The following is a 25170-nucleotide window of genomic DNA, read 5'->3' on the forward strand; positions in this document are numbered from 1 at the left end:
CCAAAAGTGTTGCCCATGACGAGTTGTGTTATTTCAGCATTGTATGCTCGATACGGTACTTTCTCTGTCCGGATTTATTAGTCCTCGTAGGGTTTTTAGCCTACTTTTGACCTAACATTTGACTAATAATCTATGTGTTATATATCACAAAATATAGAACATTCAAAACATCCATGGAATACTAACCCAATGATAGTTTTTTGGCATATAACTCATATTTTTTATGAGTTAAATTTAAACCTGCTTTAGGCTCAACATTTGAAGTAGCCTAATAAATTCAAACGGAGGAATTTTGTAGTAGCATGTAGCGCGGCCGTCGTGTTGTATTTGGATTCTGATTAATATACACAAATACAAAATGATACGTAAAGACACTTAGTTAAAGAAAAAATATTTTATAGGTTGAATGACGCAAGATATACATCGTGTATGCGGAAGTAAATTAGTTAGTTAGCAATACGATTGAGATTGTGAGAAACGTAATATGATATACCTGAAATCGATTGGATCAGCGTCCGTGATCGGACGATGGCGACGATGAGGCAAAGTGGACTGGTGCATGGCCCTGGCGGCAGGCGGGAGGCCATGTGCAATGGCGTCCAGCAATTGGGACATCGCATCAGGCTTGAGCAAACCATCGACTCAGCAATCGCTGCGGCCGATAGAAACAAACTCGCGAGATCGGGGCCTGAAGATATGGAATAAAGATCTCAATTTTGAAGGGAGAATGGACTACGTCTGTACATGACGACATACACCTACAGATCCACTAGTTGAGGAATTGTCACGATAGAAGAAGGCAAGCCACGTCTACGTGCGTGATTTGCGTCTGCAAGATTAAAGGAAAGCTGCGTCCCTGGCGGCCTGGCCTGTGCGATCCCTGCATCCCTGGCCTGCCTCACTGGGCCGGCTACATATGTGCCTTGGGGAGGGGGCCCCTTGACCTTGGGGGCCCGGGGCGGTCGCCCCCCCCTGCCCCCCCTCAGGGCCGGCCCTGGGGGCATCTAGGCTTAGTCATCCTTGTCCTCGTTGGTGAGGCCTTAACCCCCGCTACTGCTTTGGGATGGGCTGACGCCAGACCAGAAGAAGGAGATGGCCACTATTGCTGCGGACTGGTTGGCCGGTTGGCAGTTGGAGCACTGCACCTTGACCATTGACGAGACCAGTGCCCATTATGTGGACATGCTATGGGAGGAGCGGGAGGGGCAGTTTCGGGAGGCGCATGTCGATGCCGCCTACAACCACCATCTCCTTCAGGAGCATCTGCAGATGGAGGAGCGGCTCGCCAGTAGGGCGGTCCCACCGAACGCGGACATGGTGGAGCAGGAGGCATTGCTCGAGTCGTACCGCACCGCCCGCGACATCTGTCTCGCCCGCTGGCGGTACCGCTAGTGCGTGGCGGAGGTGTCAGCCGTCGGCAAGGAGTGTGACAACGAGACGAACGAGGCGGTATTCGACGAGACCGACGACGAGGAGGACGCCGCTGAGGCCGCGCCCCGCCGCAACGACCACGAAGTCCACATGTCCACGGGCGCCGCCGGCAGCGTGGAAGAGTAGTGCACGGTAGGTCGCCGTTGCTCGGGTCCCAGGAAGGCCACCGCTCTTCTCCTCCCGTTGAAGACAAGTATGGTGGACTGAACATCGTCCGCTGATTAGCCGCTTGGCAACGATAGGGAGGCGGACAGCTTCGCTTCTCGTGGCTCCAGAGGCGGAGGTTACAGAAGCAGAGCTGGAGAGCGCCGAGGCGGAGCTGAAAAGAAGCTTTTGTTCTCTTGGTTCCATTCTAGTAGCACGGGTCGATTCCATCCTTATTGAAAGAACATGTGGTGCCCCATGTTTGGTTTTGGTAATTAATGACAATCTCTATGGACTAATGGTTGCCTTGAGTTATATTCATAGGATCTGTCCATAGGCATTTCTTGAAGTCCATTTGTTGGTTTCAAGGAGTTTATGTGGTGACCAAGGTGTTATTCAAGGAATTATCCAAAGATTGGTCATAAAGAAGACATGATACAAGGTTGATCTAGACTAAGTCAAAGAGTGATTCAAGTTGATCAACACACAAAGCGTAGAAGAAGTACCATGCGGGATCAAGTGATCGCATGGTAAGGAAAGAATTATCCATTACACTTTGTGCACTAATCCATGGTCTACGTGAGAGTTTCTTGTGGGTTAGGTATGTTTCCATGGGCTTGCGTCGAGAGGGAGATCTCATACAACCCATGTGCAAGTTCAAGTGAAGCATCACGAAGAAATCATGCTTGAAGCTTGCCGTCCATTGTTGTGACAATGGACTTGTGAAGATATGCCGAAGAGTGGCTCACCCGTAGTGAAGTATGGGAGAGCAATCAACTAGTCTTCATCGAGCCAATGCAATCAAGAAATGTGGTCCAGCTTGAGAAAATCAAGATCGTCATCATCTAGCTCAAGTGGACTATGTGCAAGGCAAATGTTTGCCCTTGATAGGTTTTCTATTTTACCGGTTTCATGGTGGTAGTTGGGAGACCGGGTTATAGGATCAATTGTTGTACTATCAAGGGGGGCTTTCAAGTAAGTAGCTTGATTGTATCGTTCGTAAAGAGGTCAAACCATTACATCCTTGTGTCATCTTTCTTGGTTCTTGTTTGGTGTTTCTCTTTGTGAGTTTTAGAGCTTATGGTCATCTTCTTGACAAGTTCTAGTTCATCGAAAACGGAGTTCACATATGCATCTTCTATGATGTTTTAGATGTTGGAGTTTATGCTGATTCTTCTCTGATGGAGGTTTCACATCTCTAATTCATAGGCATACTCCCCCTGCCACATCTCTGATGGATGTTGAGTTTTGGAGCTTATGGTAATCTTCTTGACAAGCTCAAGTGTTGTTGTTGGATAGTATTTGTCTTCATCTATCCAACAACCTTGACTTTGCTCAATTCAGAGCTCTTTTACAGAAGTTATGGCAGTTCAGGCTTTCCTGCATCCATTGGTTTTGCTTAGGCCTTTTTGGTGCTCTCTAGCGGTAGTACCGCCCTAGGAAGCGGTAGTACCGCTTGCGCGGTACTTCCATGGTTCCAGTGTCACGGGTACTACTGCTTGTTTTCAGCTTCTGAACTCTTTACCGCTTCAGTGGTAGTAGGGTGCGGTAGTGGCGAGCGATAGTACTGCTCCAAGTGGTACTACCGGCCAGCCACTACCGCTGCTACTTCCGCCTATTTTATCGCCTCTGGACTCATTTCCCTCTCTGTGGTTGTAGGGTGGTTGTAAGGAGCGGTAGTACCGCTTTTCCCCTGTATTCTGCAACATCAGTGGTAGTACCGCTGGGGCGAGAGGTAGTACCGCTCCGGTGGCACTGCCACCTCGGGATGCTTCTTTTGTGCACTATACTTCGGGTACTTCCGCCCAAGCGGTAGTACCGCTCCTTGGAGCGGTAGTACCACTTTTGTGCGTCCAGTGCACATAACGGTTGGATTTGCCCCCGCCTATAAAAGGGGGTCTTCTTCCCCAATGAACTTAATCCTTTGAGCTCGTGTTCTTCCCCCATTATTGACCTTCTTTGAGCTTGCTATCTCTCAATCCCTCCAATGATTCTTGCTAGTTCTTGAGGGAAAAGAGAGAGGAGATCTAGATCTACGTTTCCACCAATCACTTTCTCCTCTATGTGAGGGGAACCCCTTGGATCTAGATCTTGGAGTTCTTTGTGTTCTCTTCTTTGTTTTTCCTCTCATTTTCCTCCATAGCATTAGTTGTTGTGATGAGATTTGAGAGAGAAGGACTTGGGCACTCCGTGTGCCCTTGCCATTGCATTGGGTGCATGGGTTTGAGTTCTCCACGGTGATACATGAAAGTGAAGTTTAAGAAGCTTTTTACTCTTGGGTGCTTGGTACCCTAGAGCTTGTTCTTCTTGGGTGCCTGGGCACCCTAGACGGTTGGTGGTGCCTCAGAGCTCAATCATTGTGATGTAAAGCTTCGGGGAAGCGTTGGGGTCTCCAATTAGGTTGTGGAGATCGCGTCGAGCAATTTGTACGAGTTCCGGTGACCGCCCCCAAGGATTGTCAAAGTGTACGGGTTCCGGTAACCACCCCCAAGGGTTGTCAATTATATGAGTTCGGTGACCGCCCTCAAGGTACATAAGATCAAAGAACGAGAATCTATCAGAATCAGAGAGCAGAAAAGATCATATCACGCACCACACACACACCAACGTCCAGAAAAGATCACATCAGGCACCACTACTAGAAATAACTCTCTGTCGACAGCGATGGTCTGCACCATGACGGCCGAGTTCGCGGGGCTGCACTTTGAGCGCCTTCAGAAATGGCATATTGTGAAGAGGCAAAAGGAAGGAGGAGCCGCCGCCAGCATGTGAGGCCGGGAGGCCGCCACCGGCCAGCCATGAGCCACTACTCCACTCCTCCTTAGCCGCTGCCCCCAGCAAGCAGGTATGGTCGCTCGATGTGTCCGCGACGGGCTCCTTCCTTGCCTAGATGTGTGTGCGACGGGATGGCCGGCTGTGAGGAAGAAAGACGAGCGGGAGGAGAGGCGACGGGAGGTGAGGGACAATCAGCGCTGAGTCGGGGAGTGTGGCGGCGTTGAGATTTGGAGGGTGGGTGCGAGTCGGGGAGGGGGAAAAGACGCTTGTTCCGCATGGTCCGTTCGAAATGGAGGTATGGCTTGGTTCCGCATATAGTTGATTATAAAATTTAATGAAATCTGTCATGTTTACATGAAATCCAACCGTGTTTGATCGAATTTCCTTCGTTGGTTTAAGTTGTTGTCAAAATGTATGCCGCTAGCATTGGATGGTTGCCTTCCGCATCTGTGTCCGCGAACTGGCCCCTCTCCCCCTTCTGTGAATGGATGCGGGAGGATTTTTGTAGGTTCCCGTTGGAGACGCCCTAACACCCCCCCTCCCCTTCGCCGCCTACATGATGGCTATGAAAACCCTATTTTTTACATGATGGCCATCAAACTTGTTTTTTTGCACGATGGCCATGCAAACTTGGTAGGACATCTCATCAAATGAGTATATTTATAGCAACGTCCTCTCCGATTTTCTACTCTGGTGAAAGTTGGTCTTATGTTTGGGACTGACAAGACAGATGGCCAGCGCTCCCGCGACGTCCGCGCCCCACGCGCGTGCGCTGCCGCCGCCGCCCCCACCTCTGCCGCCCCCGCCGCTTGCCATCCCTCCGCCCCCGTTCAAGCCCACCACCCTCGCCACCCCTGCATCCGGCCCATCCGCGCCGCGGCGTCTCTCCTCCGCGTCGGCATCGGGGCTGGTTCCCGATCCAGATGCGCCGTCGCCGTCGCCGCATCCGGGGCTCTCCCGCTCGTCCCCCGGGATGGTCGCCGGTTTGCCCCCACCGTCCGGCGACTCAGCTCCATCGACTGAAGCCTCTCCGCCGCTGCCTCGTCTTCGATCCATTGTGGTCCGGGAGCCAGCCGCCGGGATTTGTGCTGACGGCCGTTCCGATGTTGCACGGGTCGCTGCTGGAGTGTCGCGGTCTGCCTGCTGCGTGCGGGCTTTCCCGGAGGTTGATGCTGTTGTTGCTGCTCCGCCCTCTTCTTTACAGACTCGCCCCAAATCTATGGTAATCCGGGACGCAGCCTTGGCTTCGGGGGAGGGGATTCCTCTCCTTCCTCAGACCATGGAGGATGGATTGAAGTGCGTGGGAGCAAGGGATGTGCAAATGCTTCCAGCAGCGGTCGGGCTGTGCCGCCGAAGGCGCGGCCGGTGGTTAGTCCGTCTGAGCGCGCCGCCTACCTCAGATGGATGGATGGACGATGCTTTCGGTGTCTCAGCCGCAAGCATTTCGCCAAGGATTGCGAGGAGCCGCTAAAGTGCTGGCGTTGCTACAAAGATTTCCATCTTGCCAGTCAGTGCCCTGGCCCTTTGTCGAAGCTCTCCTCGACGGTGCCTTCCCATGGTCCTCGACTTGATGTTGGGGATCGCCATGACGCGCCGGCCAGCCATGCTTCTAGGCAGCGCTCATACGCCGAGGCTCTCTTAGCGCCACCCCTTGGAGATCGCTTGGCTCGTAGTGTGGACGGTTGTGTCTTCCCTCTCGCTCCGGTTGAGCAGGATCTCCTTGCTGCTATGATCTCGGCTAGGCCGGTGGGCATCGATCCATGGCCTAATGATCCTATGCTTGATGAAGCAATGGCGCCTTCCCCTCAGGTTTTGCCTGTGATCCTTGGTCCTAGGGAATGCTCCGCTTGGGGCGATGACATGTGGTTCAGCCATGATGCCTCGTCCGTAGGGAGTGAGGAATATGTTGATCCTATGTGCTCGGAGGCTACTCTTCTGTCGCCACACCATGGAGGCTCCTCCTCGTCTTCTGTGGTGCACTCCCTTGTACGTCTGATGCAGAGTCCAGAGGAGCCGCTCGGTTTCAACACGCCTGATGTTCTGGTTGAGCCTATGGATGAGGTGTGCAATGTTGTTGCGAAGGTGGCGCAAACTAAAGCTGCACCACTATCTCTGGAGGATTTTCTCCGCAAGGTTACTTGTTCGCTCCCACAACCTCTGCTTGGGACCCCAGTGCCTTCGCATGGGGAGAAGAATGGCGGGCAACGGAGCGGGCGTCTGGATAAGAAGAACAAGGCATGCAACATCCCGACATCCAAGCGTGCAGAGTGTAGAATGTTGGAGGCTTTTGATGAGTTGCCGGAGGTTAGCAAAGCAGAGGGGCCAGAACAAAAGATGCAAGCATACCTGGACATGTACAAAAAACCGCTCTCACCGCAAGTGATCGGCGCGTTGAGCTCTTTGGCGAGGATCGCTGGGAAGTCAAAGTTGGACCTGTCAGGATGTTTTCCACCTGATAATGTTAGCACATGATTCTTTGAGGCCGAGTCAGAAGAGTCTTTCGATATGGACAGTTTCCCTTCGGCGAGTGGCAGTTATTTTGGTTGCACTTGAGCCTGGCCTAACTGCCTTGGGCTTGGGTGCTTTGGTGTCTGGCTCTGATGATGTCCCTTGATGTTGCAGTTGTCTTGTCCTTGTCCCTGTCCCCAAGTTCTAGTGCCTTTTTTCTCATTTTCTTTTTTTCTTTCTTTTTGAGTTTTCTTTCAGTTTTCCTTGATTAGCCGAGAATGTTAGGTTTTCGGGTCCGGTTTTCCTTATAAACTGGACCAACTCTCTTCTTCTCAATGAAATGCAGGAACCCCCTGCCCCTTTTGAGGTGTTCTCGAAAAAAAAAGTTGGTCTTGGATGTTTTGCAGCTTTTCTTGTCTCTCACCAATCCACTAGTGTTCACACACATCCACTACCGCCCATAGCTGCTGGAAAACCCATAAATTGTAATTTCCTGATGGAGAGATCAGAGTCAAGTGCACTTGGGTGCAACACTGATACATAATCAGGATTTGGTTGATGTAAATTAGCACATTTTTTTAGAAATTCTAGGCTTAGATTTAGACAGGTTAAACCTCATCAATAGATTGGTTGATACAGAAGTACAAATAAAATCCTCCGCCATTTATTGTATGTATCACACTAATTAATGTGTATCACCAAACACCTTAGTCTTGATCACAGATCCAATAATAATCCAAGAGTGATTAGTTCACATAAAGCCTTTGATCTCTCCATGCTAAACGTAAATTTCTCACAAGAAAACATGATTTGGTCGTATATCAAAAGATACATATATACCTTTTGCATTACCAAATTTTGTTCCAGAAAACTAAAACCATGAACAACAAATAGAGAAGTCACACTATACCTAAGAAATTAATGACCAGGAATTCAGTTTCCCCTCACAAACATCTATACCAATATACCATATAAAAAGACCTAAAGGAGCAGATTCAATTAATCTCGGTCATCAAATCATGTCAATCCAATGATCTAGACTGCTTCAATGTCGAGCGCTCAACTCGTTTAACGTGCAGTTAATTTCATGCCAAAAATAATGTTAATCACATAATAACATGCAAATAATATCATACTTAATATCCGCATGCATTTAATATATTTTTAAATTAACATGCATTACACGCACACATTGACTAGTTAACACAAACAACTAATACGCATGCAAAAAGATGGAAGTGCAATATTTTGTACGGACACCTCACAAAGGGGAACAATCGCCACACTTGAATCGGGCATTCAGGTTGGCATGCAGCAATCGCCACATGCTCTCTAAGATCATCTGCGTAATATTAACAGCCAGAACTAACAAAATCAAAGAAAAGCCTCCTGTTGATTATGAGCTGCTTTCCTACACCTACGTAGATTGTTTTACGTAACTTACGTAGTGGCTGACTTGGCCTATTAGGCCCAGGACCACACCGTGAAACTCAAGGGGGTCTGATTATAGTTTAGAAAGGACAATGGACAGAACGTAGGACCCCCATAGTTGTACCATTGCTCGAGATACATGTTTGTTCTGCCGCTCTCTATTCCACTCAGTTGAAGTACAGGCCAACACACTTCAGCCTTTGGTTTGAGCTTTTCATGTCGCCATCCCATCGTCCATGGCCTAGCAAGCCCAGGCTACTTCTGGCACTTTCTTCTTCTTCTTCTTCTTTCCTACTCTGCATAGAGTCATGGTGGTCGTGACAGAAACTAATCATCTTTATTCCACAAACAATCATGATGAATTGCTCTGATGATTACAATGGGATGAGATGAACACACACAAAAAAGAAAAACAACTATAGCTTTCTAAGTAACACATGACAAGCATCATTATCCGCAGATCACCCCAAAGTCACCGAATTGAGATCACTTATGGCAGCAGCACTCCGGGTAGGGGTCGTGCTCGCAGTAGCTCCTGAGGAAGTTGTAGCCTTTGCTTACGCAGAAGTTTCGGCACCTGAGCTGGTCGTCGTCTCCCACCGGCTTGCTGCAACTCCACTCCTCTACGCAGTATCTGTTGGGATAATAGCCGTTGTCTGCATGCGCACGCACACACAAAAGGGACCAATAATTAGTACGTGTGTGTTCCATATATGAAAGAAAGAATTAGGAATGAAGATCATCATGTAGTACTATGTTTTGGATATTTCAATATATACTACATAGGGACTGAAATGAATAAACAAACACACTAAAACATGTTTATGTACCTCTGATTTAGAAAAAGAATCTTATATTCATGGACGGAAGGAGTGAGAAGTACTATATACCCTCTGCATTGCAGGAGGACAGGAAAATTGACATGAACAGACAAGCTACGGCCAGGCGCAGAAACTGTGTGCTGTTCCTGTCGTGTGCCATGGCTAATGAGTACTGTAGTTAGCTAATTGATCCTCTTCTTCTAGATAGCGTCGTCCTTTCTGGTCTAATGCTTGTGTTTCGTGTGATGGTGTTTGTAGTATATATAGTGGTCCTTGGGAGGATTAAGGGGGAGATTAATCAATTCTTATCCTTATCTTCTCGTCGTACATTAATGTAATACCTGAAGAACCTAAATATTGTCTTACTACCATCTATAGTTGGAGTTGCATTAATGTTTGCTTATCATTAGACTCAAATTTTTTTCCGATAAAGATCATTAGACTCAATTGACCGATGAAATATCAAATAAGCATCAAAATACTGATGGTGTCATCCATCAGACTAGTCATCTATCGTTGGATGTGAACAACCAGGGGCGTTGATGACCCACAAGTATAGGAGATCAATCGTAGTCCATTCGATAAGTAAGAGTGTCGAACCCAATGAGGAGCAGAAGGAAATGACAAGCGATTTTCAGTAAGGTATTTTCTGCAGGCACTGAAATTATCGGTAACAGATAGTTTTGTGATAAGATAATTCGTAATAGGTAACAAGTAACAAATGTAACAAAGGTGCAACAAGGTGGCCTAATTCTTTTTATAGCAAATGATAAACCTAGACAAACTCTTATATAAAGCAAAGCGCTTCCGATGACACATAGGAATTACTGTCAAGTAAGTTTTCATCATGCTCATATGATTCACGTTCTTTACTTTGATAATTTGATATGTGGGTGGACCGGTGCTTGGGTGATGTCCTTACTGTTGGGTTTCGTAGTAATTTCAAAAAATTTCCTACGCACACGCAAGATCATGGTGATGCATAGCAACGAGAGGGGAGAGTGTGATCTACGTACCCTTGTAGATCGACAACGGAAGCGTTAGCACAACATGGTTGATGTAGTAGTACGTCTTCACGGCCCGACCGATCAAGCACCGAAACTACGGCACCTCCGAGTTCTAGCACACGTTCAGCTCGATGACGATCCCCGGACTCCGATCCAGCAAAGTGTCAGGGAAGAGTTCCGTCAGCACGATGGCGTGGTGACGATCTTGATGTACTACTGTTCTAGGGCTTCGCCTAAGCACCGCTACAATATTATCGAGGACTATGGTGGAAGGGGGCACCGCACACGGCTAAGAATATGATCACGTGGATCAACTTGTGTGTTTAGGGGTGCCCTCTGCCTCCGTATATAAAGGATCAAAGGGGAGGGGGCGGCCGGCCTAGGAGGGGGCGCGCCAAGGGGAGTCCTACTCCCACCGGGAGTAGGACTCCCTCCTTCCTTGTTGGAGTAGGAGAAGGGGAAAGAGGGGGGGAGAAAGAAGGAAAAGGGGGCTGCGCCCCTTGTCCAATTCGGACCAGAGGGGGGGCGCAGGCCTCCTTCCTTTTGGCCTCTCTCCTCTATTCCCGTATGGCCCAATAAGGCCCATATACTCCCCGGCGAATTCCCGTAACTCCCCGGTACCTTCGAAAATACCCGAATCACTCGGAACCTTTCCGATGTCCGAATATAGTCGTCCAATATATCAATCTTTATGTCTCGACCATTTCGAGACTCCTTGTCATGTCCCCAATCTCATCCGGGACTCCGACTCGGTACATCAAAAACTCATAAACTCATAATATAACTGTCATCGAAACCTTAAGCGTGCGGACCCTACGGGTTCGAGAACAATGTAGACATGACCGAGACACGTCTCTCCGTCAATAACCAATAGCGGAAACCTGGATGCTCATATTGGCTCCTACATATTCTACGAAGATCTTTATCGGTCAACCGCATAACAACATACGTTGTTCCCTTTGTCATCGGTATGTTACTTGCCCGAGATTCGATCGTCGGTATCTCAATACCTAGTTCAATCTCGTTACCGGCAAGTCTCTTTACTCGTTCCGTAATACATCATCCCACAACTAACTCATTAGTTGCAATGCTTGCAAGGCTTATAGTGATGTGCATTATCGAGTGGGCCCAGAGATACCTCTCCGACAATCGGAGTGACAAATCCTAATCTCGAAATACGCCAACCCAACATGTACCTTTGGAGACACCTGTAGAGCACCTTTATAATCACCCAGTTTACGTTGTTGACGTTTGGTGAGCACACAAAGTGTTCCTCCGGAAACGGGAGTTGCATAATCTCATAGTCATAGGAACATGTATAAGTCATGAAGAAAGCAATAGCAACAAACTAAACGATCAAGTGCTAAGCTAATGGAATGGGTCATGTCAATCACATCATTCTCCTATGTGATCCTGTTAATCAAATAACAACTCTTTTGTTTATGGTTAGGAAACATAACCATCTTCGATTAACGAGCTAGTCAAGTAGAGTCATACTAGTGACACTCTGTTTGTCTATGTATTCACACATGTATTATGTTTCCGGTTAATACAATTCTAGCATGAATAATAAACATTTATCATGATATAAGAAAATAAATAATAACTTTATTATTGCCTCTAGGGCATATTTCCTTCAGTCTCCCACTTGCACTAGAGTCAATAATCTAGTTCACATCGCCATGTGATTCAACACTAAGAGTTCACATCACCATGTGATTAACACCAGAGTTCACATCGTCATGTGACCTATACCCAAAGGGTTTACTAGAGTCAATAATCTAGTTCACATCATTTATGTGATTAACACCCAAAGAGTACTAAGGTGTGATCATGTTTTGCTTGTGAGATAATTTTAGTCAACGGGTCTGTCACATACAGATCCGTAAGTATTTTGTGAATTCTATGTCTACAATGCTCTGCACGGAGCTACTCTAGCTAATTGCTCCCACTTTCAATATGTATCTAGATCGAGACTTAGAGTCATCCAGATCTGTGTCAAAACTTGCATCGACGTAACTTTTTACGACGAACCTTTTGTCACCTCCATAATCAAGAAATATTTCCTTATTCCACTAAGGATAATTTTGACCAATGTCCAGTGATCTACTCTTAGATCACTATTGTACTCCCTTGCTTAACACAGTGTAGGGTATACAATAGATCTGGTACACATCATGGCATACTTTATAGAACCTATGACTGAGGCATAGGGAATGACTTTCATTCTCTTTCTATCTTCTGTCGTGGTCGGGCTTTGAGTCTTACTCAATTTCATACCTTGTAACACAGCCAAGAACTCTTTCTTTGACTGTTCCATTTTGAACTACTTCAAAATATTGTCAAGGTATGTGCTCATTGAAAAAACTTATCAAGCGTCTTGATCTATCTCTATAGATTTTGATGCTTAATATATAAGCAGCTTCACCGAGGTCTTTCTTTGAAAAACTTCTTTAAAAACACTCATTTATGCTTTGTAGAATAATTCTACATTATTTCCGATCAACAATATGTCATTCACATATACTTATCAGAAATGATGTAGTGCTCCCACTCACTTTCTTGTAAATACAGGCTTCACCGCAAGTCTGTATAAAACTATATGCTTTGATCATACTATCAAAGCGTTTATTCCAACTCCGAGAGGCTTGCACCAGTCCATAAATGGATCGCTGGAGCTTGCACACTTTGTTAGCTCCTTTTGGATCGACAAAACCTTCCGGCTGCATCCTATACAACTCTTCTTCAACCGTCACCCTATGAAGAGCCATCTCCTCAACCGTCACGTCGAACACCAACTTGGCCTTGGTCATCCAGTAGTGCCGATCTCTAGTGCATAAGGCAGAGATCCCAACTGGATACCTGGATGTTATAGTCTGATACGAGTAGGGCTCCCAGATAACTTGATCCTCGTGCAAACTATCAAACTACACCGTGAAGGACGGGTAGCAGCCCTTCACCTGGGTATGTGCAAACTGTCTCTGTACATGACAACAAATTTACATTAGTAATACTATTGCACGGCAAAAATAATCGAAGGAATTACATAATTTAAAAGTACATCTCTCCGTGCCCAAACAGATCCCATAGTAGGCAAGTCGCCGATAGCAGGCATGTAAGCCCCTGCTATGTCCTCCAACCCAAACGGTGTGTCAATGGAGACATAGGGTCGTCCAATAGGGAATCTCTCGTATGACCAGAGCTGCAACAATAGTGGACATCCAACCAGACCTGACTTTCTAGACTTCAACAAGCAACCTTTGCACAAGCCTCTGTACGTAGCTGCTAACACGGCAGAACCAAAACTCCTCTGGACAATATCCACAGGGCAACGTGCGTCAGCTATCTCTCGTGCAATACCGATGAATCGTGCATCAACAGTGGTCACGTGGTTCTCCGTGAACATCGTCTTGCCGAACAACCATAGAATATATGCCTCTAGGGATCGATCAATCTGTGCGTCTGACAAATCTACTGCGGGGTATCCTAATGAGACAATCTACATAGAAAACATACGATTGTGTGAACGATGTACTATTGGTAACTAAAAAAACATAGTCATGTGGCCACGAAGGTTACCTGAAACTGGCTCAACCACCTAAAACGTGGCCCGTGAGGATCATCGTTTAAGCCCGTAGCAGTTGGCACCGCAGCTAGAAAACGGGCCTGCATATTTGCAAGCCAGCCAGGTTCTGCCTCTAAAGGACCTATGGCATCACCGGCCAAAGGTAATCCCAACAAGTAGGAGACATCCTGTAAAGTAGGCGCCATCTCTCCCCAGGGAAATAAATTGGTATTTACGCTCCTGGTTCTGCTTGCACAATTTTTTAAACAAGTTCATCAACCGCTTGTTCTTGAACTGTGAGAAAAAGTTAGCCCCAAGATGGCGCATGCACCACCGGCTCTGCAAATCCTTCCAAGGTGTTGGTTCGTCTACTGTTGGATTCCTTAGAGTCTTCACGGCCTTCAATATACCAGCATGCCTATCATGAATGACACACACGTTTGGTCGATCCTTCACGATGGCAATTTTCACTTGCCGAAAGAACCACACCCAGCTCAGAAAGTTCTCACCCTCCACAAATGCCATGGCAAGTGGAATGATTTGATTGTTTCCATCCACACCAATGGCAGTCAGGATTTTCCCTTTGTACTGACCAGTCAGGAATGTACCATCCACAAACATCACAGGAGGACAATGCCGGAAAGCTTCAATGCACATAGCGAAAGAGAAGAATACTCGTTTCAACACCTTGAAACCTGGTATACTTAGCAACCTTGTATGTTGTACGTTAACATAAGTGTCGGGATTCCTCTCCTTCAGTACATCCAGGAGACGGACAACATTATCATATGAGTCAAAGAACGTCCCAAACCTTTCCTCCATAGCCTTCTGCTTAGCCCTCCAAGCCTTCCCATAACGAATGTTATAATTCCATCTGACCTTCACTGCTGTCTGGATGTGTTTTGCTTTCATATCTTTTTTCTCCACTATCTCAGTATACATGAGTTGCGCAATGAGAGTTGAAGTTAGGTTTGAACCAACAAGTTTTTCCTCACACAATTATGTGCGACCACATTCGTGACAACCCAGTGGATGTTATACTTCGGCACGTGCCCGTGCACCTTCGCAGGACAACCTGTTTCAACACACTTCACGGTATAGTTTGTTGGGTTTGATCTGTCTGTCCGGAAAACCCTCTGAGTAGACATAGCCCACTTTATCACTGCATACTTCAATTTTTTTCTTTGTATCAAACATAGCCCCCATCTGGACTTGGTTCAGATTATATTGCCATAGAGTCTCATGGCCATCGTTCACAGTAAGGCCGGTGGATATGTCCTGATTCCATGCAGAAGGAATCGGTACCTCCACTTCATCCTCAGAATTTTCAGAATCCAGATCCTCCGCATATCCATCCTCGCCTCTTCCTCCATCACCCTCTGCATTTCATCGCCTTCCTCATCCCCATCAGCAACACCAGAACCAGCTAATATTATCGACTGAATATTCTGCCTAGTATCATGACCACAAACATTGTCCAACATGTAGTCTGACTCCTTCTCGGTTTGGCTAGGATCCACATCCGGTGGCTGTGACCCGGATAAATGAATCTCGTTAGCAACTCGACTACCCTGGCCGGGTTCATACCCCACATGGAGTTGTACGGTATTCTCCTCCTTCGCCACTGGCTGCACTAGGACATATGGGTGGATTCTTCGGTCTCGGCAACGACTTAACAGGGTCAACCAATGCTGGCTCCTATCTATCGGCATCAACTCCCACTTGACATTTTTACAGGATTTGGTCCACAATGCATGAATACTGACGGAACATACTTCAGAATCCAACCCAAAACTAGTAGTCAACCAGTGCTTCAACTGTCTAATGTCCACTCTGTCCGGGTCTGAAAGTGTCATGACGCCATTTTTAAACTCGCTAAGATCAACCCCCAACTCATTATATCGAACATTACCAGGGCCATAGTAAACAGTCAAATTTACTGATACTGACATTTTCACCTGTCAGACATTGCCACCTTCTAATTAATCGCAATGAACAAATTGTTACCGGCTACACTAACTATCCGCTAAAATGCCAACACAAACCAATTAACACTAATAAAATGTGACGCGTGATTATACCTTCGACGCGTGTGGCCACCTCACGAAGAACTTGCACCAACAGACAACACCAACGCCACCCCCTCGGCGACACGAAGCTGCACCTCCTCCTCACCAGCCAAACCGCCTCCTCCTCCTCAGCCCACCATGGCCTCTCCTCCTCCTCACCCCATCATGACTCCACCTCACTTGTACGCACAAATAGCTATCCCATTGGGAAAAAATGACCGTAGGCCGGTGGAGATGGCTACGATCTACCATTTCTGTGCTTTGGATTCGAAAATAGGTGGAGAAACAAAGAGATCAGCGAGGGGGGCGATGTACAGAGAGGAACGAGAGAGACAGAGCAAGAACAGCGAGAGGAGAAAGAAGACGCCGCTCGGGCCTTATCCGCTACTCTTCGGCCACTGGTAAGCCGAAGACCTCTTCGGTCGCTGGCTGGCTGAAGAGGCCCATCTTCGGTCGCTGGCTGGCCGAAGAGGCCCGTCTTCGGCCCAGTTCGCGCACACTTCGGCCTGGCTTAACCGAAGACGTCACTTCGGGCTTCCGCAGGCCGAAAAGGTCCACTTCGGCCAACCGTTGACCGATGGGCTGCTAGTTTTGCAAATAACGTATCGACACTGCTAGTTTCCGAAATTGCTATAAAAAACGTGCTACTTTTGAAAAAAATTCTAATCAACACTACTAGCAACCCACAGGTACCAATCTGAGGTTTTGGAAGAAAGATTGAATACAAACGATGAATTAGGGTTTGAGAGGATATGGTGTTGGTGAACATGTTAATGAAGATTGACCATCCCTCGATGATAGGATCGTTGGTGATGACAATAGCTTCGACTTCCCCCTCTCAGAGGGAGGTTTCCCCAGTAGAATAGCTTCACCGGAGCCCTAGATTGCTTCTGCCCAGGTTCCGCCTTGAGATGGCGGTGCTTTGTCCCAAAAGCTCCCTTTTGATTTTTTTTCTAGGTTAAAACCCTCCATATAGCAAAAGACGGGCACCAGATGATGGCCAGGGGGCCCACAAGCCCTGGGGGCGCACCCTGGGGGGTAGGGTGCGCCGCCCAGGCTTGTGGCCACGTCGTGGGTCCCCTTCTGTTGTTTCTTCGCCCAATATTTTTTATATATTCCAAAATAATTCTCCGTAAAGTTTCAGGACATTTGGAGTTGTGCGAAATAGGTATCTCAGACTTGCTCCTTTTCAGTCTAGAATTCCAGCTGCCGGCATTCTCCCTCTTCATGTAAATCTTGTTAAATAAGAGAGAAAAGACATAAGTATTGTACCATAATGTGAAATAACTGCCCATAACGCAATATATATCAACATAAAATCATGATGCAAAATGGACGTATCAGGCGTCTGATGCGTTGTGCCCATGACCCGCGAGAGAGGATGTTTCGGGCACCACTATCCGGGTAACTCTCCATGTGTTTCTTCTTCATCAATTCCAGGTTGCTTCCTAGAGTAGATGCTTCTGTCCAGTTGATGCAAAAATTACGCATCTGACCCGTGAGATTGAGTACCGCAAGATCCTTATTCCAGATGTGCGTCGTCCTACTGGTGTACTAGATGGTTGGTGGTCTACCATCCTCCACAATATCAACAAGATTGAAAGAGCTTTCCTATGGTCCGGATTGGACAAGACATAGGGGGCTAAATGCAAGGTGAACTGGGTCGGCCACTTTTGTATGGAGGGCTCGGGGTACTCAACACCGCCAAGTTTACTAGGGCTCTCCGGTTACGATGTCCATGGTATGAATGGAAAGAACCCACTAAGATGTGGGTGGGGATGGGAAACCCATGTGATGCGGAGGACCTCAACTTTTTTTATGCTTCCACCACTATTATCGTTGGTAAAGATGCGAGGACACCCTTTTGGGACTCTCCTTGGCTTCTTGGGCGTACGCCAAAAGACATTGCCCTACTCATTTATGAAGCTTCCAAGAGAAAAGGTTGGAAGGTCAGGGAGGCCCTCAAGCACAACACGTGGATCCTCAAGATCAAAACCCTCATCAACGTCACCGCCGAGCACATCACGCAGTTCTTCACTCTTTGGATTCTTCTTAATGAGGTCCACCTTGACGAGCTCACCGAGGATGGCATCATTTGGAAGCATACGAGCAATGGGCAGTACTCGGCAACTTTCGCATACAAGGCACAATTCCTAGGGATGGTCCTTTCGCCCATGGACAGGATGGTTTGAAAGGTTTGGGCACCTCCAAAAGTCAATTTTTTGCTTGGCTAGCTCTTCAAGATAGAATCTGGACGGCGGATAGATTGGCAAAGCAAGGATGGCCAAATTGTGATGTTTGCCCTCTCTGCATGAGGGTGCAAGAGTGCGGGTCCCATCTCTTCTACAAGTGCCGCTACACCCGGCGCCTTTGGTCTTTGGTCATTGGGAAATTCCCCATGCTCGGGCTCGACACTTCCGCTTGGCCTTTATTTCACACGGTTGAAGATTGGTGGGCAAGCACTTGCGTCTAACGAACGCCAGATCGACAAGCCAAGGCCTCCATCATCATTCTTGTCTCTTGGATAGTCTGGAACGAGCGGAACGTAAGGGTTCTCAAGCATAAGAGTGCCCCATCGCCAATCTTGCTTTCTTCCATCTCCACCGAGGCAAACATTTGGGTCATTGTCGAGCAAAGAAACTAGGGTCTTTTATTGCACGCGAGTAATCCACATGTTGTGTATTTTGGTGGCTCGTAACAAACTCTATTCTCTCTTATTTAATGGATGAGGCAAAGCTTTTGCCTCAGTTTCGAAAAAAGATGGTTGGTGGTCTGGCAGGAGTTCAGAAGTTGCAGGAGATGCTGCATCTAGGTTTCATCGGCAGATTTGAAATCCTCCGGTTGTCAACAATGGAGATGAAGAGGTAAATGGATGAGCGTGCATATTTTTTTATTCACGTGACGAAAATTAAGTTCCGTATGATGCATACTTGTTGGTGGATGGGTATTTCTCTAGTAGGAAGCATGACCGTGTGATTGTACAGGAGGTTGTTGATTTCTGGAAGATATTCTGTTAATATTTTGTTGGAAGCTTTTTGAGTACGTATGTGATGCACTGCAGTTGCATGGTTGAAACTTTGAATTACCATGTTGAGTAGGTTCAGCCATGTGATGTGTTTTTGGCATTCACTGTAATTTGATATGCGTGCGTGCGTGCGTGCGTGCATGCGTGTGTGTGTGTGTGTGTGTGTGTGTGTGTGTGTGTGTGTGTGTGTGTGTGTGTGTGTGTGTGTGTGTGTGTGTGTGTGTGTGTGTTATCCATTATAGTCCCATGTATATTTGATCCGTGTATGAATGGTTCGTAGCTGCTGGCCAAGTATCAGGCCATGAGATTTACGATTCCTGAATGAAGCATTTGTTCACATTGTATCATGCACTTTGAACTAGTTAATGTAGCATACAATTTTGTTGTGTGTCGATTTTAATGTGAATGATGTTGTTAAATGATTTTTGGCTGGACGATGTCATGGAAGACGTCGAAGGAGACACATATACTCCATTTGTTGATGATGCAACAACTCTTCGACCAACAGCTCCCTACGTAGGTCTTTTTGTTTGACACCCTGGAGGAAGCACAGAAGGTGTATAATGACTAAGCGAAGAAGCTTGGTTCTAGGACAAGGATTTGTTACACCAAAAGGTCACAAAAGAAGGGTTGTGACCATATTATCAGGAGAGAGTTCGAGTGTTTTTATGCTGGAAGCGGTAAAGGTGAAGTAGGAGGGGAGCAAAGTGGATGTGATACTGACTGATTCGATCTCCCCACGCATACTCATAAACCTCGGAAGCAACTTCAAGGCTGCCAAGATACTCCAAAGGCACCATATTTCCAGTTCTAGGTGCTACATGAGTAGCCAGTGCTACTAGGAAGGACCTAAAGAAGGTCTCATCATCTAGGTCTTCATGTTTTATCCACCATATTTTCTGTGTGGTGAATGGGCGCTCATCTCCCATGTTCGTTGTCTGTCTTGTAGAATTCACGGTGAGGTGATTCTTCATGCTTGATTATGATAGCTATAGGCCTAGTTCCAGCTGGGAGTCCAAGAACCGCTTCAACCATTTATTTAATGGAAAGAATACTAGTATTGTTGCTTGGATTTCTAAATTCGCCAAGTGTCGGGTCAATCCTGTCAATGATCCATTCTAGGAGACCCTCTGGAGCTGAGAAAGAACTAACATTAAGAAGATTACCCCATTTCATTTTTTACAAATGAGGTTTTTCCGTTTCTTCACGAGACCTATTACAATATCATGTAACCGACCAACGCCATATCGACTCTTCAGCATATGTGGCCCATCGTCTTTCTTCATTTTTGAATGTCACCTGTGAACATATGGAAATGTAATATGTTAACAATTCTAGAAAAAAGTGTAAGAGAGAATAAAGGGATAGGTTCGTTGTCTGTAGAATATAGTTGTTTGGAAGCAGGGTCGTCTCCAGAAATTTGGGGGCCTGGGACGAAATGCAAAATGACTTCCTAAATTTTGATATACTCATATAACTGAAGTTCTAAGCTTATCATTTATCAAGATAATAATAAAAAAGGTTGCACCTTGTAGTTTGAATTAGCAATTATCTCTAAAAATCAGTGTTTTAAATAGCAGGCTATGCAAAATAGCAACGGTCCTCTAAATCAGCTATAGTGAGCTATAGCCCACTATAGCCGACATTTCATGAGTTTAGCTTGCTATGCCACTTAGCGGCACCTGCTCAAACAACTATAGCGGGGCTATAGCCGGCTATTTAAAACTTTGCCAAAAATAGTTGCATCAATCCATCTGAAGTCTAAACCTCTGGCTACAAAGTGTAAAGAAATGTATCGCTTATCGATATATAGGAAGTACAATGGCTAATGCTCAAGTTTATTAACTATCCATGTGATCATTTTGTGCACCAAAATTCAAAAACAAAGAGCATACATATAATTTTGGTAGCAGGAGTGTGTCTCTTGAGTTTTCGGGTCAGGAGATGCAGATTCCTTTGGGTCTTCGATCTGTACCAAAATTCAGAAATCGTTATGTGAACTCTGAAGCAAACCGGCTTACAGCAAATAGGTCTGGAGTACTCACGTGGGGTCATGCATTGGGGAACTAGTCAACTAGCCTGCAACATCCATCTAGCGAGGAGCCGAGTAGACAAGAGGAAGACTGGGGGAGGGCCGGAGGGCGACGAGGGTGAGGGCGACCAAGACAAGACAGCGACCGAATCAGGCGATCAGACGACGGAACAAGCCCTAGCAGCATCACTGGCCGAGGCAGCGAGGTGTGTACGTGAATGGGCTCCTACTCCTGGCTCAGCTAGTGGGCTTTTCATATAATTTTTCCTGATTTGGGGGCCCCAACATTTTGGGGGCCCTGGGCGGTCCGCCAATTTGGCCTGCCCCATCGACGGGCCTGTTTGGAAACCCATTATGAGATGATGGCCCGGAAGCATGGTTCCATACGACTAAAGCAAAATGAGGACTATGTAGAAGCACACGGGTGTGAAGTTGGGAAAAAAAAATCAAAATTGTGCATTACTCATGGGAGGTGGAAGAATGAAATTTTGAAAACATAAAAAATTGTGCGGATACATTTTTTTCGAACGGACCATTATTTCAGGCGACTGTAGCAAAATGGGTAGAAGGTAGAAACACGAAGGTAGTAGGTAGGAATAATTCACAAGTGTTCATTTTTCACGTTAGGTGTAATCTTGAAATTTTGAAACATAAACAAGAAAAGATTTATGTGCATAGATAGAGCATTATGAGCCAAAGGCATGGAAGCATACATCCAGGCAATCGGCAAAATGAGTACAATGTATAAGCACAAATAGTAAGAACACTAGCCAATAATGCAAACATTGCTTTTTTTAGTGTTGTGTGGAAGCATCAAATTTTGAAATTTGACGATACATAAACAAAAAAAAATCCCGACAACTGATGATACATATTTTTGGAATCTGTATACGGGAAGCATGTCTCGACACGGCTGTAGCAAAATGGGTACAATATATAAGCAGATGAGTATGAAGAAAGGAAAATAAATACATAAAAAGTGTGCATTATTCATGTTAGGTGGAAGCATGGAATTTTGAAAAGATAAAGAAATGAAGATTTGTGTGGAAGCATATTTTTGGAACAGACCATTATGAGAGAAAAGCATGTAAGCATACATCTAGGTGACAGTAGCAAAATGAGTACAATGTAGAAGCACACATGTAGGAGATAAGAAAAAAAAACAAAAGTGTGCATAATTCTTGTGAGGTGGAAGCATGCAATTTTGAAACATAAAAAATATATTTGTGTGGATACATAGAACATTGTGAGACAAGGCATGGAAGCATACATCTAGGCGACCGTAGCAAACTGATTGCATTGTAGAAGCACAAAAGTAAGAAGCTAGGTAGTAAATTTTGAAACAAAAACAAAAAAAGATTTGTGTGGATACATAGAACATGAGACACAACATGGAAGCATACATCTAGGCGACAGTAGCTAACAAATTGCAAAGTAGAAGCACAAAAGTAAGAAGCTATGATGCATTTCTAGTGTAAGGTGGAAGCATCAAATTATGAAATCTGATGATACATAAACCAAAAAAGGATTTGCCGCCAACCGATGATGATGCATATTTTTGGAATTTGTATACATGAAACAATAACAGAAAAATTTCTCTGCATTTGTTCTATTCATTGGAATACTGAAAATTAAAACTAGGTAATATGAACGATTGATGCGTACATAGCTACGTAATAGATTTTTTTTCTGCATTTGTCCTATTCATTGGGATCATCAAAATCAAGGGCGATTGGAGCAAAAAACAACTAGTAGAATGCCCGTGTGTTGCCACGGGCATTTGAAATATTTTGCCATAACGCATGTCAAATTTTACATGTTAATGTCAATTGACATTTTTTAAAAATCGTCCAAATCCATGACTTCTTATCTCTGACAAACAAAAGTGCAAGTATATACTGTCGGATATTGCCTTTGGAGGCCGAGCTCCATGGAGCTCGGTTTTGAAAATTTCAAAATTCGTCAAACTTCATATTTTCTATGTTTAAAAAAAATACAGATATACATGGAGGCATAACACACATGTGTGTAAATTTTCAGGGCAAAATACGTTGAAATGGAGGCTGTGCAAAAAAGACAATTCTGGGCTTTTTAACACATGATACTATTCATTCTCTCAGGCCATGAATTTGTCTTTTCTGTACCGGTCGCATTTTAACGTATTTCATCCTGAAATTTTACATACATCTATACCGCTATATATGTGCGAATAACTTTGAAAAATGGTCATTGGATGAAACCGATCCGACAGTGCAGATATGGCAAATCCGAGCACTACTGGCCGTTGGATATCATCTACATTTCACTAGATTCTGCCACATATACAATTTAGAAGACTCCGTGGTTGAATTTAAACATAATGCACAAACCTCAAAGTACAAGCACTTCTCCTTTGTTCTACAATCTTTCGTATCATAATTGCCTAAACTTTTTTTTCTGAATGAATTGTCATTATTTGTTTTTACTTTATGTTTTACAATGCACAATTCCAATCTTAAAATAGATTAACTTTTTTATACAACTAACTGATTTTGAATGAGATGAACTATAAGAATTATACGAACATCTACATCATGCATATATGACTCAAAGCTTACATGCTATAGTATGATATTTATTCACAATTTGGTTGCCAAATCTCATGCATGCAATGCACGTGTACCTTACTAGTACACATAACATCCTTATTTACTTGCACAAATTTTTTCAAATTTTTTTGAAACCAAAAGGTTTGAATTTTGTTTTTTAAGGCCTTCATGGAGGCTGAGAGCCAAACTCCCGTTCTCTATATATTGCATAGTATATAAAAACAAATGTGAGACTAACATAACTACTTTTATTTGCAAAAAAATTGGGTACCCTAATTACATACAAATATATATAAATGATATTTTATATTAATAAACATGAGAAAAAATAAATTATTTTTCACCTACCCAGTTTTTTAGCTTACCTACCCTGTCGTATCACCTCAACCACTCTCTCACCGCACGCACCCCTCGCTCTCTCACCCTCCCACTCCTTCTCTCCGCCACGACGTCGCCCCCGCCATCCCTCTCTGCCATGGCGTCCCGGCCGCCACCCCCCCCCCCTCGCGCCCCATGGCATGTCCCTGCCTCCTCCCCTCCATTCTCACCATCTCCTTCCCTCCATGCTCACCGACGCCTCCCAAACCCTCCATAGAGATATCCGCCACATGTTCGGGTGAGCAGCCGGATGAGCCCGCCGTCAAGCCGTGCCGTCGATCTGGCCATCCTAGGCCGATTTTTGGTGCCAACGGCGACTACCAAGACGATTTGTACATCAGGCGAGCCATGCCATCGATCTTCCATCCTAGGCCGATTTCTGGTGTCGAGGGCATCGCGTTCCCCCTCCAAGCTGCATGGCGACAGGGCTCTTCCGCTGTCCATTGGCTGCCGCTCGCCGCTCCAAGCAGTAGGCACCGACACCGAGAGAGAGTCCAGATGGGCCTCAACTCCAGCAAACAGGTTCACACAAATTTCTTGCAATAGATTAAATGCTTACATTGTTTTCCAAGTAGGAATTTGTTTGTTAGCTTATGCCCGTGTGTTGCCATGGGTTAAAACTTCAAATCATGCAAACATTTCATTGTGTTGTCGATAAGAAAAGTAAGATACATAGTTACACTATTTATCGTTGGTATATCTCTTGTTCTTTAAGACCAACGCAACAAGAATACAAACCTTGTTCTATTAGTGTTCCTAGCTTCTCCAGCCATTAAAATACCGCTCCTTGTTATCTTGGTTTTGTTACATTCCTTACCAAATATGGTGGTGCCTTGTTGGATCTTGCACATCCACCTTCCATCCTCTCGTCTCCGACCGGTGAGAAGCATTGCCACATTGGTAGTTGGTCACATTCTGGCTGATTGTCTGTTCATTGGCCGCGATGGGTTTCGTCCCTGGTGGCTGATGCGTGTTCCCCATATGGCCCCTCCTCTTTGGCCTGGGTGATAGCCGGCCCAGTGGTGTTGGGCCGGTAGCCTATTCCCCATATGCCCCTTCCCCTTTGGCCAGGGTCACCGTCGATCCGGTGGTGTTGGGCTGGTGGCCTCGGTGTTTAGTGACATTGCACCCAGGCCCATGCAAGTGTTGTTGTCTGAAGGTTGGTGGATGCCTCTTCTCCACGGTGTCGTGCTTTAGTCTTTGTTATCGTTCTGATGATAGTCATTTCCTGGGTCATGTTTTTTGGCTGTTGCACCAGATTGTTCCCGTTGTCATGCATTGTGTGGTGTTCTTGTCGTGTGTCTCTTGTATGGTTTGTGTCTTTCTTTGGCGTCGTATCTTCTTTCATCTTAATGAAAGAACATGCAGCTCCTTGTATGATTCGCAAAATAATCAAGCACTAAATTAGAAGTTCATTGAATTGTTGCTTTCTTATGCTATTTCCACAAATATATTG

The sequence above is a fragment of the Triticum urartu genome, chromosome 3 (genome assembly GCF_003073215.2).
Source record: "Triticum urartu cultivar G1812 chromosome 3, Tu2.1, whole genome shotgun sequence".
NCBI classification, from domain to species: domain Eukaryota; kingdom Viridiplantae; phylum Streptophyta; class Magnoliopsida; order Poales; family Poaceae; genus Triticum; species Triticum urartu.